Source organism: Scyliorhinus canicula, chromosome 1 (genome assembly GCF_902713615.1).
Source record: "Scyliorhinus canicula chromosome 1, sScyCan1.1, whole genome shotgun sequence".
In the NCBI taxonomy this organism is placed as follows: Eukaryota; Metazoa; Chordata; class Chondrichthyes; order Carcharhiniformes; family Scyliorhinidae; genus Scyliorhinus; species Scyliorhinus canicula.
The window spans coordinates 184692227-184703796 of NC_052146.1; the positions used below are offsets into that span (position 1 = coordinate 184692227).

The 11570-nt window shown below is 50.8% G+C and overlaps 1 non-coding gene across 1 annotated transcript; it reads right to left on the reverse strand.

The window, feature by feature from the left end:
- Positions 1-2315: 2315 nt before the first annotated feature.
- Positions 2316-2431, reverse strand: LOC119978416. Its single transcript, XR_005463443.1, has one exon. It is a non-coding gene; the product is annotated as a U5 spliceosomal RNA (small nuclear RNA).
- Positions 2432-11570: the final 9139 nt, after the last annotated feature.

An 11570-nucleotide genomic window follows, 5' to 3' on the forward strand; every position in this document is an offset into this window, starting at 1 on the left:
CAAGCAGCTTCGCGTCTTTTACCGTTTCCATCAGGAGTCTGGACGTAGCGTCTAGTTTGCTGTCAGCTCTGCCGGATCGTCCAGCCGCATCGATGATGCAGTTGAAGTCACCGCCCAGGATGGCCGGCTTGGAGGTGGCCAACAGCAGTGGTAGTTGCTGAAGGACAGCCAGCCGCTCAGTTTTTACGGCCAGGGCATACACGTTAATAAGTCTGATAGGGGTGTTTTTGTATTTGACGTCTGCTACGAGGAGGCGTCCACCCACCACCTCCTTAACGTTGGAGATGGTGAAATTGCCTCCCCGTAGCAGAATACCCAGGCCGGAGGAACGACAGTCGTTTCCTCCTGACCAGATGGATGGCCCGTGGGACCACCAGCTCGACCAGCGCCTGTAGTTGCTGAGGTGTGGAATTCCACACTCCTGCAGGAACAGTAGGTCGGCTCTCACATTTTCTAAGTAGCCGAGTGTGGCTACACACCGCGAAGTGTCTTTAATACTTCGCACATTAATAGATGCAATTTTAAAACCCATTTTAAAAAGAGTAGATTTACCAGTCTCAGATTTCAGAGTCTATTGCAGTTGGTTGTTCCAGCTGTTCAAAGTTCCCCATCATGCCGGTGGTGTTCTCAAAATGTTTCACAGTTGCAGGGTTTAGGAAGCTGCCATTGTCCTCAGTGTGGCCTTGAACCTGATGGATGTGCATTGTGGGGGGGGGGGGGGGGGGGGGGGGGGTGTAGCCGTTGTGTCCGACGTGGCAGTCAGCGAGTGTTGGGGTTGTAGGCCGGTTCCCATCGTCCAGAGGTTGGTGCTCTGGGCAAGTTTTGTTTTCGTTCCTGTCTGTGGTCTGGGGGTTCTGTGCATCCCCTTCCACATTGGTGCTTTGCCTCTTTAATTGAGGCCTATTCTTAGATTGTTCGCCTTCATCGCAGGAGTTGTCGGCACTATTGAGTTGCCGCTTTTTACTATTCACCGTCAGGGGTTTCTTTGTTTCATTTTTCAGTTTCCTCTTTCCTTTTTTTGTGTTCGCCATTTCCCAGCGCTCTTCAATCTTTGTTCCATCCTCGGCTGTCGCGTGTTCCTCGCCAGATGGGAGTGGGGTTGTTTTGTCAGGCTGTGCAGGGGCCTCCACATTCTGTTGAGGGCCTTTCTGTAGAATTTCAGCATTCTGTGGTGTGGTGTCTTTGTCGATGGAGGGTGCCTGAACCTCCTGTGTGGTTGCCTTTTTGACTCCACCGCTGATGATTTGCGCATATGTTGCCCCACGTTTTGGGCAGGCCCTGTAAAGATGGCCGGCCTCTGGGCTCTTGGATTCATGTTGCATTACATTCACCCCCCACCATCTGGCCTGGACTTGCAAAATCCTACCAACAGTCCTGGCTTGAGACAATTCACACATCTTTAACCTGGGATCACCCCCTATCTCTGGATCTATAATGATTTAATTACCCGCAAATGCTTGCATTCCAAGCATTGTCTGGCATCTTTGAATTTGTCTGTATATGTTTCTGGAACATACCTCTCCATTCACCTGAGGAAGGAGCGGTGCTCCGAAACCTTGCGTTTGAAACAAACTTTTTTTTAAATTTAGAGTACCCAATTATTTTTTCCAATTAAGGGGTAATTTAGAGTGGCCAATCCACCTACTCTGCACATTTTTGGGTTATGTGGGCGAAACCCACGCAGACACGGGGAGAATGTGCAAACTCCACACGGACAGTGACCCAGAGCCGGGATCGAACCTGGGACCTCAGCGCCGTGAGGCAGCTGTGCTAACCACTAGGCCACCGTGCTGCCCTGCTTGAAACAAACCTGTTGGACTTTAACCTGGTGTTGTAAGACTTCTTACTGTGCTCACCCCAGTCCAACGCTGGCATCTCTGGCGAGGGCAGCACGGTAGCATAGTGGTTAGCAGAATTGTTTCACAGCTCCAAGGTCCCAGGTTCGATTCCCGGCTTGGGTCACTGTCTGTGCGGAGTCTGCACGTTCTCCCCGTGCATGCGTGGGTTTCCTCCGGGTGCTCCGGTTTCCTCCCACAGTCCAAAGATGTGCGGGTTAGGTGGATTGGCCATGCTAAATTGCCCTTAGTGTTGGGTGCGGTTACTGGGTTTATGGGGATAGGGTGGAGGTGTGGTGTCGGGTAGGGTGCTCCTTCCAAGTGTCGGTGCAGACTTGATGGGCCAAATGGCCTCCTTCTGCACTGTAAATTCTATGATCTCCACATGATGAATATTTACATATACACTTCTCATTAAAATGAAAGTTTCAGAAAAGCACAGTGAAAATACAGCTGAAAATTCTGCTTTTAGTTAAAACAAGCCCCACCCAGAGGCAGGGCATCAAAAAATTAATTAAAACTCTGAGTGTTCCTCTCCACGGAAATCTTTAGTAAAAGGCGAAAGATTTATACGATCTGAAGAGAAACCAGAGTGTATTAACAGTCACACCAACCTTACTCACTACCCAGGGAGCACGGAGCTCTTTAACATCACACTGACTTAACACACTGCCACACAACGTCAGCATCAGAGAATAAACTATTTAATTGATATGGATTTTAATACTTAACTACAAACTGTTAATGTTTACTGAAAGAGGAGTATCTCGTGAGCTCTCGTACAGAATTCAAGTTATGTAGATGAGTGGGCGGGGCCTAGCTGACCACTTCCCGGAGAAGGGGAGCTGCAGATTGTGGGCATTATATCATTGCTTCTCTCAAACTCTTTATCCTCCCACATGATTTTAATGCAAGCTCCCATGGTAAGTGAGGGAAAGGAAGTCCAAAGTCTTGTATCGTGATCGACAAAAATTCTCGAGGAAGAGGAGAGCAAGGTACTACACAGGTTGGATATCTGGAATAAGGAAGAAAGTGGGAGAATTTTTTTTTTAAATTTAGAGTACCCAATTCATTTTTTCCAAATAAGGGGCAATTTAGCGTGTTCAATTCACCTACTTTGCACATCTTTCGGTTGTGGGGGCCAAACCCATGCAAACACAGGGGAATAGTCATGGACTATTTGGATCCCCAGGTAGCGGAATTTGCTTTGGGCTAGTTTGAATGGTAGACTCCCTAGCTCTGTTCCTCCCCTGTTCAGGTTCACCGGGAATGCCTTGCTCTTGCCCAGGTTGAGTTTGTAGCCTGAGAAGGCTTTGACCTCTTCCAGGATCTTCATGATTACTTTCAAGCCATTCTGTGGGTCCAAGATGTAGAGGAGCAGGTCATCCGCATAGAGTGAGACTCTGTGCTCTCTGCCTCCTCTTCGAATGCCCTTCCAGCCTTTTGTGTCTCGCAGAGCGTACACCAGGTGTTCAATTGCCAGGGCAAAAAGAGTAGGGACAGTGGGCATCCCTGCCTTGTGCCTCTGTGCAGCTGGAAGCATTCAGAACTGGTGGTGTTGGTCCGAACGCATGCCTTGGGGGCATTGTACAGGAGTTTCACCCATGAGGTGAACCCCGCCCCTAGCCCAAACCACTCCTGCACCTCAATGAGGTTCTTCCATTCGACTCTGTTGAAGGCCTTTTCTGTGTCCAGGGAGGCGATCACCTCTGGTGTTCTCTCCCTGGATGGGGTCATTATCACATTCAGCAGCCGCCTGATGTTTGCAGTTAGTTGTCTATCCTTGACAAAGCCCATCTGGTCCTCTGTGACCACCTCTGCATACGCAGTTCTCCAGTCTCTTAGCCAGGACTTTCGCGAGTAGCTTTGTGTCCACAATGAGCAAAGAAATGGGTCTATATGATCTGCATTCGGTTGGGTCTTTGTCTTTCTTGGGTATCTGTGATATTGTGGCCTGTGCTAGCATTGGAGGCAGGGTGCCCCTCGCTAGCAAGTCACGAGCATTTTCCGTAGGTGTGGGGCCCAGGTTGGTGCAAATTTTTTGTCGAAGTCCACCAGGAACCCATCAGGTCCAGACGCCTTCTCCGCCTGCGTGGAATTAATACACTTCATGATCTCTCCCAGTTCTATTGGTGCTCCCAATACCGTGGGCAGCATGGTAGCACAGTGGTTAGCACTGTCGCTTCACAGCTCCAGGATCCCAGGTTTGAATCCCGGCTTGGGTCACTATCTGTGCGGAGTCTGCACGTTCTCCTTGTGTCTGCGTGGCTTTCCTCCGAGTGCTCCGGTTTCCTCCCACAGTCCAAAGATGTGCAGGTTAGGTGGATTTGCCATGCTAAATTGTCCTTAATGTTCAAAAAGGTTAGGTGGGGTTACTGGGTTATGAGAATAGGGTGGAGGGGTGGGCTTAGTCCTCTTTCAAAGGGCTGGTGCAGGCTCAATGGGCCGAATGGCCTCCTTCTGCACTGTAAATTCTATGATATGATTCCAGCTCCCCTTGTCAATCGTCTCCCACGACTGGCATGTCCAGTCCATCAAGGAACCATTTTATTCCCAAGTCCCCGTCAGGGGGCTCAGAGGTGTACAGTAATAAATTTAGTGTACCCAATTCATTTTTTCCAATTAAGGGGCAATTTAGCGTGGCCAATCCTACCCTGCACGTCTTTGGGTTGTGGGGGCGAAATCCACACAAACATGGGGAGAATGTGCAAACACCATATGGTCAGCGATCCAGAGCCAGGATCGAGCCTGGGACCTCGGCGCTGTCAGCCAACCACTGCGCCACCGTGCTGTCCGTGAAAAACAGAGTTAACAGGCTACAATTTCACTGAATCGAGATGACGCTTTAAAAATGGCAGGCAGGTCATGATTCTGGGATTTATTTATTTTTAATTTAGTGTACCCAATTCATTTTTCCTAATTAAGGGGCAATTTACCATGGCCAATCCAACTACCCTTTGGGTTGTGGGGGTGAAACCCACGCAGAGAAAGGGAGAATATGCAAACTCCACACAGACAGTGACTCGGTGCTGGGATCAAACCCAGGTCCTCAACGCCGTAGGCAGCCACCGTGCTGCCCAAGTCTGCCCTCTGTAAGAAGGGGTGATATTCAGGATGCTGTACCTGGCCCGCCTCTGGGTGACCCACAATGGTCGTGAATATTATTTTGGTACACCGGAGGAAGCGATGGAGATTTGTAGAGGCAATGGACTGGCAGGAGAAGGAGGACATTGAACTTTGGAGGAGGTGTTTGGGGAGGTTAGTTCTCCCTGTCCCACATGCAATGGAGTTTGGGGTTTGGGGTTTTTCTCCTTGAGAGATTGTTTTTTCTTATTTGGCAGCTATTGTTGTAACTTGTTTGTCTCTTTGGGGGGAGGGGGGCTTTTGGGGAGAACCTTCTTTGTTTTATTTTTAATTGCTTCATAAAGAGCTATTTGATGGAATGGTGGAAGGTCGTGTTTGGTGAGTGCATTGGGTTTTGTTTTCTTCTGGGTGTTATTTTCCTTTTTGCACCTTTTTTTCCTTTCTTTGTTTGTTGTTTGTGCCATTTGCACAAGGGAATGTGTGAATGGGGTGTGGGGGAGGGGAATCAGGGGGTGGTAGGTTAGGTGCCATGGCGGGGGCTGCCGGGCTAGCTGGGCAGGCTAGTCCACAGGAGCACAGTGGAGGGTGAGCAGGCGATTAGTGTGTTAGTGGGAGTTGGGATTGTTGTTTCATTTGGGGGGAACACTGCTGACGGTGGGGGTGCTTTTGATGGAGGAAGGTTGATGACAATGGACATCTGAGGGCGGGCCTGTAGGGTTGCGTGACGCGGCCTGGAGGCTGGCCCAGGAGGAGATATGGTTGATCGGCGGGGGGGGGGTCCCGACCAGGCTGATCACATGGAATGCGAGAGGGCTGAATGGGCCGGTCAAGAGGTCTCGCGTGTTTGCGAATTCGAGGAGCTTAAAGGCAAATGTGCCATTCTTGCAGGAAACACACCTGAAGATCGGGGATCAGACCAGGCTGAGGAAAGAGTGGGGAGGTCAGGTCTTTCACTCATGATTAGATTTGAAGACGAAGGGTGTGGCGGTCCTGATAAATAAGCGGTCAGCGTTTGAGGTTGGGAACATAGTAGCAGACTCATCGTTATGATGAGTGCGAAATTGGAGGGAATGGTGGTGGTTTTGGTGAATGTTTGCGTCCCAAATTAGGACGATGTTGAATTTATGAGGCGCGTGCTGGGGAAAATCCAGGACCTGGACTAGCACTAGCCGATAATGGAGGGGGGGGGGGGGTTAACACGGTTATTGAGCCGAAATTGGATCAGTCAAGTCCAAGGTCGGGGAGGGTATCAGTAGTGGTGAAGGAATTTGAGTTCATGGAGCGCATGTGAGAAGTGGACCCGTGAAGATTTGGTAGGCCGAGGGTGAAGGAACATTTGTTCTTCTTCCATGTACAAAGGGTGTACTCCCGGATCGACTATTTTGTGATGGACAAGATGGTGTTGACGGGATGGTCAGTTTGGAGAACTCGGCGATTGTGGTCTCAGACCATGTGTCGCATTCGTGGACTTGCAGGTGGATCACAGGGTGGAGGGGGAGGGCAGGGGGGCAGCGCCCACAGTGGAGGTTGGATGTGGGACTATTAGCAGATGAACAATGATAATAATAATAATAATCGCTTATTGTCACAAGTAGGCTTCAACGAAGTTACTGTGAAAAGCCCCTAGTCGCCACATTCCGGTGCCTGTTCAGGGAGGCTAGTACGGGAATTGAATCCACGCTGCTGGCATTGTTCTGCATTACAAGTTAGCTCTTTAGCCCACTGTGCTAAACCAGCCCCAGATGAGGAGGTTTGTGAGCGGGTGAGAGTACTATTCAGGGGTATGTGGAGCTGAATGCCATGCTATGAGAAGCACTGAAAACAGTGGTGAGGAGGGAGTTTATTTCAGTACGGGCACAGAGAGACAAGATGGAGCAGGTGAAGAAGGCGAGGTTAGTGGATAAGATCCTGCAGGTGGATAGGATGTATTCGGAGATCCCGGAGGCTGGGTTGTTGATGGAGCGGCAGAAGTTCCAGATGGAATTTGGATTGATATCAGGGGTAAGGCGGTCGGGCAGTTGAGAAGGGCCAGGGGGGGGCGGTCTATGAATGTGGGGAAAAGGCGAGTAGGATGTTGGCACATCAATTGAGGAAGCAGGAGGCGGTGAGGGAGATCGGAAAGGTGAAGGACAGGAGGGGTGAATGGGGTGTTTGAGGACTTTTATAAGAGGCTAGATGATTCGGAACCTCTGTCCAGGGTGGAGGGAATGAGGCGTTTTGTAGATGGGCTGGAGTTCCCCAAGGTGGAGGAGGTCCTGGTGGAGGCCAGGACCTGGGAGCCCCCATTGCATTGGTGGGGGTGCTGGGGGGTATGGGGGTGATGCAGGCCGGGAAGGCCCCAGGCCCATATGGGTTCCCGGTGGAATTTTATAAAACATTTACGGGGTCCGGGGCCTCTGCTGGTAAGGGCATTGAATGAGGCAAAGGCGAAGGAGGAGGTCCCCCCCACATTGTCGCAGGCCTCGATTTCCTTAATTTTAAAGAAGGATAATGTGGGTCCCACCGGAAATTTTCATGGTTAAATGTGACGCTAAGTTGCTGGTCAAGATCTTAGCCTCACAGGCTGTGTGCGGGGGGTGATAAGGGAAGGCAGATGGGGTTTGTAAATGGGAGGCATTTTCAGCATATCAGGCATTTGTTAAACGTTATAATGATGCTCTCAGAGGGACGAAAGGTGGAGTGGCAGTCGCTATAGACACAGCGAAGGTCTTTGACCGGGTGGAGTGGGACTATTTGTGGGAGGTGTTGGGGTGGTTTGGGTTTGGGCAGGAGTTTGTGGATTGTATCAGGCACCGGCAGTGAGTGTGCGGACCAACCGGGTGAGTTTGGAGTTTTCAGGTTGCACTGTGAGACGAGAAAGGGATGCCCACCCTCCCCATTGCTCTTTGCCGTGGTGATAGAGCCACTGACGATGGCGCTTAGAGTGTCAAAGGATTGACAGGGGATAGTGTGGGGGTTGGAACATAAGGCCTGTTGTATGCAGATGATCTATTTTAAAAAAATTTTAAAAATAAATTTAGAGTACCCAATTATTTTTTCCAATTAAGGGGCAATTTAGAATGGCCAATCCACCTATCCTGCACATCTTTTGGGTTGTGGGGGTGAAACCCACGCAGACACGGGGAGAATGTGCAAACTTCACACGGACAGTGACCCAGGGCCGGGATTCGAACCCGGGTCCTCAGCGCCGTAGGCAGCAATGCTAACCATTGTGCCACCGTGCTGCCCTGCAGATGATCTATTGCTTTTTATATCGAATCCTCTGGAAGATATTGGAGGATTATGGGCATATTGGAGGAATTTGGCTGGTTCTCGGGGTACAAATTGAATATGGGTAAGAGCGAGGTATTCCCAATCCAAGCGAGGTGGCAGGAGAGGAGGCAAGTTTCAGGTGTTTGGGCATTCAGGTAGTGCGGGGGTGGGAGCAGCTACACAAGCTGAATTTGGCTTGACTGGTGGATCAAATGAAGGGGGATTTTAGGAAATGGGATGTGCCTCCGCTGTTGTTGGCAGGACGGCTCTTCCAAACTTGAATTATTATTGGTCGGCGAATATAGCCATGGTTAGGAAGTCGATATGGGAACGGATGGAGACAGTCGCTTGTAAGGACTCGAGCTTGGGGGCACTATTGACGGTGCCTCTGCCATTCTCACCGGCTCGGTCCTCCACAAGCCCAGTAATGGTGGCGGCCCCGAGGGTGTGGGGACAGTGGTGGCAGTACCTGACGCTGGCGGGGGCCTCGTTTTGGGACCGATCTGCGGGAATCATGTTTGCTCTGGGGTGCGGGGGGGGGGGGGGGGGGGGGGTGGTGGGTTTCGGGGTTGGGGACGGGTGAGGATTGAGTGGTTTGGAGACCAATTCGTTGGGGCAGCTTCTCAAGCTTCGAGGGGTTGGTGGAGGAATTTGAGCTGCCCAGCGGGAATGGGTTCCAGTATAAACAGGTGAGGGATTTTGTTCCGAAGCAGGTGCCGACCTTTCCCAACCTGCTCCCCCCGGTGCTGTGGACAAGGTGGTGTCAAAAACAGGAATGGGTGAGGGCAGTGTCGGAAATCTATAAAGAGCTAATGGATTGTGAGGAAGCCTCAAAAAGGGTAGTGAAGCGTAAGTGGGAGGAAGAGCTGGGAAGGGAGTTGGAGGCTGGATTGTGGGAGGAGGTTCTGAGGAGGGTGAATGCGTCCTCTTCATGTGCCTTATTCAGTCCAAGGTAGTCCACAGGGCACATATGACCGGGACTCTGGTCTGCCGAAAGGTGGGGGGGGGGGGGTTGGGTGACCGACCTCACAAAATTGCTCAGGCTGGAAAAGATTAAGTTCACCTTGAGAGGGTCTGGAGAGGGGTTTTCCCGGAGATGGCAGCCGTTCATCGACTACTTCGAAAACAGTAAGATGTCAGCGGGGGGGGTTGGATTAAAAAAGGGGGCAGGGGAGCGGAGAGCGGTAGGCGGGATGGTGGGGTGTTAGATATTTATTTTCTTTGGTTACTTGTATTCCTGTTTGCTTGCCTTTTGATATGGTTGTGTTTGAATGTATATGTATAAATGCCTCAATAAAAAAATATTTTTTAAAAAGGACATGGGTAGTGGGGGAGGGGTCTGTATTGGGGCAGATGGAGGCGTCGAATGTCATATGAGGAACAGTTGAGGACTCTGGGACTCTACTCTTTGGAGTTTAGAAGGAGTGGGGGGATCTTATTGAAACTTACAGGATACTGTGAGGCTTCGATAGAGTGGACGTGGAGAGGAGGTTTCCACTTGTAGGAAAAACTGGAACCAGAGGACACAATCTCAGTCTAAAGGGATGATCCTTTAAAACAGAGATGAGGAGAAATTTCTTCAGCCAGAGGGTGGTGAATCTGTGGAACTCTTTGCCGCAGAAGGCTGTGGAGGCCAAATCACTGAGTGTCTATAAGACAGAGATAGATAGGTTCTTGATTAATAAAGGGATCAGGGGTTATGGGAAGAAGGCAGGAGAATGGGGATGAGAAAAATATCAGCCATGATTGAATGGCGGTGCAGACTCGATGGGCCGAGTGGCTTAATTCTGCTTCTATGTCTTATGGTCTTATCGCATCTTTTAGGGGAACGAGCTTGAGGGCATTGCTAACATTCTCGCCGGCCAGGTACTCCGTGAGACCAGTGGTGGTGTCAGCCATGAGGGTATGGGGGCAGTGGAGGCAGCATTTGAGACTGGAGGGTGCCTCGCTGTGGGCACCGATATGTAATAATCATAGGTTTGCACCGGGGGTGCTGGATGCGAGGTTTTGGGAATGGCAGCAGACAGGGATTGCATGTTTTGGTGACCTGTTCGTAGGGGGCAGCTTTGTGAAATTAGAGGATCTCGAGAAAGAGCGAGTTGCCGGGAAGAACGATTTCAGGTAACTGCAGGTCCAGGATTTCGTGAGGAAGGAGGTGCCGTCCTTTCCCTGGTTGCCGCCCTTGGGGCTGCACGATAAGGTGCTTTCGAGAGAGGGGATTGGGGCGGGAGGGGTGGGGGGGGGGGGGGGGGGGGGGGGAGGAGTCCGAGGTCTAGAAGGAGCTGATGGATTTGGAGGGGTCCCCAGTGGGGGACATTAAGTGGAAGTGAGAGGAGGAGCTGGGGGGGGGGGGGGGGGGGGGGGGGGAGTGAGTGGAGGCCAGGAAGTGGGAGGACGCTCTGCAGAGGGTGAATGTGTCCTTGTCGTGTGCGAGGCTCAGTCTTATTCAGTTTAAGGGAGTTCACAGGGCGCATATGACGGTGGTGAGGATGTGCTGATTCTTTGCGGGTGTAGAAATAGGTGTGGGCGGTGCGTGGAGAGGCCCACAAAATATGTTCACATGTTTTGGGCATGTCCGAAGGTGAATGGGTTCTGGCAGGGGTTTGTGGACATAATGTCCAAGGTCTTGGGGGGCAAAAGTGGCCTCAAGTCCAGAGGTAGCAATATTTGAGGTGTCGGAAGACCCGGGGGTTCAGGGGTCAAGAGAGGCAGTTGTTTTGGCTTTTGCCTCCCTGACAGCCCGGAGATGGATTTTGCTAGGATGGAGGGACTGGGAGCCACAGAAAGCTGGGGTGTGGGTGAGTGGTCTGGTGGAATTTCTGAGGCTGGAGAAGGTCAAGTTCGTCCTGAAGGGGTTGGTTGATGGGTTCGCTCGGAGGTGGAAGCCGTTCATTGACTTCTTTAAGGGACTTTGAGGGGTCAGCAGAGGGGGAGGGGTGGTTTTAAAGGGGTTAAAAGGGGGGAAGGCAGGGTGGGAGGAGGGGTATGGCGGGGGGGAGTGGGTGTTGGTTATTTATTATGTTGTATCATTTCACTTCTGCTTTCATTTCTTTGTTGTTTGTTTATGCAAATTCCTGAATAAAATATTTTTTTAAAGAAACAAACATTCCAAGTGGTCATCACACAAAGTGCAATAACATCCAAGTTTTCCACATAAATGTATTAATTTTTAAAGTTATTTTTATAAGTTTAGAGTACCCAATTAAGTTTTTCCAATTAAGGGGCAATTAAGTGTGGCCAATCCACATACCCTGTACATCTTTGGGTTGTGGGGGTGAAACCCACACAGACACGGGGAGAATGTGCAAACTCCACACGGACAGTGATCCAGAGCAGGGATGGAACCTGGGACCTCGGCACCGTGAGGCAGCAGTGCTAACCACTGTGCCTCCGTGCTGC